The sequence below is a fragment of the Lupinus angustifolius genome, chromosome LG17, assembly GCF_001865875.1.
Source record: "Lupinus angustifolius cultivar Tanjil chromosome LG17, LupAngTanjil_v1.0, whole genome shotgun sequence".
Classification (NCBI taxonomy): domain Eukaryota; kingdom Viridiplantae; phylum Streptophyta; class Magnoliopsida; order Fabales; family Fabaceae; genus Lupinus; species Lupinus angustifolius.
In genome coordinates this window covers 19122246-19124147 of record NC_032025.1, presented here as the reverse complement: position 1 = coordinate 19124147, position 1902 = coordinate 19122246, and the positions used below count along the sequence as shown (strand labels likewise).

The 1902-nt window shown below is 22.2% G+C and overlaps 1 long non-coding RNA gene across 1 annotated transcript in view; it reads left to right on the top strand.

Annotated features, from left to right (window-relative positions):
- LOC109331303 overlaps nucleotides 1824-1902 on the top strand; it is a 5088-nt gene continuing 5009 nt past the window's right edge. Inside the window, exon 1 of the long non-coding RNA XR_002105769.1 lies at nucleotides 1824-1835. This is a non-coding gene — a long non-coding RNA (uncharacterized LOC109331303). The remainder of the gene's footprint in view (nucleotides 1836-1902) is intronic.

The following is a 1902-nucleotide window of genomic DNA, read 5'->3' as shown; positions in this document are numbered from 1 at the left end:
AACTGGTCTATAAAATAAGAACAAATCTACAAAATAAACACACGTCAATAAAAAATGCACTTTAAAGAATATTTTTATTTGTCATTTAATTTTATATTGATTCGTTTATTTTGAAAATATATTTTCTCTCTCCACCAATTATAAGTTATGAAAATATATTTTCTCTCTCAATAAATTGTAAGTTATAAAACAGTTGTAATATATTTGTATTTTATTTAATATATTTGTTCCTTAAAAATGTAACTCCTATATGTGTATTTTATTTAAGATTTTATATATATGGAGTTACTCAATGAGAACAATTTTCATATAAAAATTGTGAGAATAGTAAATCTGACCTTACAACCAATCATGTATGGTTCGTAGCTCATATATATATAAATATATATATATATATATTAAATCTTATCTTTAATAAAAATGAATGAGATGAGAGACTTTCGACAATTTGATATGCAACTGATAAGAATGAGGACAGATGAGTTAAGAGAATCAATGAAATCAGATTATGCTCATAAATATGATATTCATGTTGACCTATCATTACCCAATTATTATCAAATTTATTTTAAGTTTTAACTGAAATATAATCATAGCATTTAAGTCTTTAATCAATTAAAATTATTATCAATTATAAGACAACAAATGACAAATATAAGATTAAATTATAGAATAAAAAAGCGCACATGTTGCCGGTGCATTTGCATAGTAAAAAATGTAGGTGAACATATTTACATAGTTAAATGAGAAAAATATACAAAACGATCTCAATTATTTTTTCTTTGTTTCAAATCTTAACTCATATATTAATCATCACTTGCAACTTTCTTAGAATCAAATTGAGTTATTGTGCATTTATTCACATTTAAATTGCAATGAATGAAATTGAAATTTGCTAATAAATATTACCTTAATAATAATGTATTATTACACTATTATTAATAAATTTATTTCAAATTTTAACTGAAAGATAATCATATCAAATTATTATTATTATTATTACAATAAGAAGACAAATGGAAAGCATAAGATTAAATTATGGGATAAAACACAGTGAATGAATAAGGAAGGGAATGAACAAATGTAAAGTCACATTCCTATTGTTGAATACAAAATGATCATAATTATTTATTTTTTTGTTACAAATTTTAAATGATGCATTAATCCTCACTTGTAAATTTTTTAGAATCAAATTGAATTATTATCCATTTATTCACATTTAAATTGCAATGAATAAAATCAAATTTTGCTCATGAATATTACATTAATGATCAATATTGTTACACAATTATTATCAAAATTATTATATTAACTGAAATATAATCATTTTAACTAAAAGATAACAATATCATCCAAGTTCATAATCAATTGAATTATTATCATTAAATTATGTAATGAAACACAATGAATGAATAAGAAAGGGAATGAACGAATGTAAAACCATATTCCTATTGTTCAACACAAAATTGTCCTAATTATTTTTTTATTTGTTCCAAATCTTCAAGGATGCATTAATTCTCACTTGCAAATTTCTTAGAATCAAATTAATTTATTGTCCATTTATTCATATTTAAATTACAATGAATGAAATCAAATTATGGAATGAAATAGAATGAATGAATAAGAAAGTGAGAGAACAAATAGGAAGTCACATTCCTATTGGTGAATGATGGTGAAATTTGATATCATAACATGAGGTTTCATTATATTTATCTATTTGTGTAATGAAGAATGAAAGAATGAATCAAAACATAAGTAACATAATTCATGTTGTACAACAAAATAGATGAACCACAATGTAAAACAAAAATAAAAAAACATAGAATCAATATTATGTTACTTTTGCTCAAGATTAGGTAGCAAAATGACATTTTAACAATTTTTCTAGAAAATTAAGGAGAA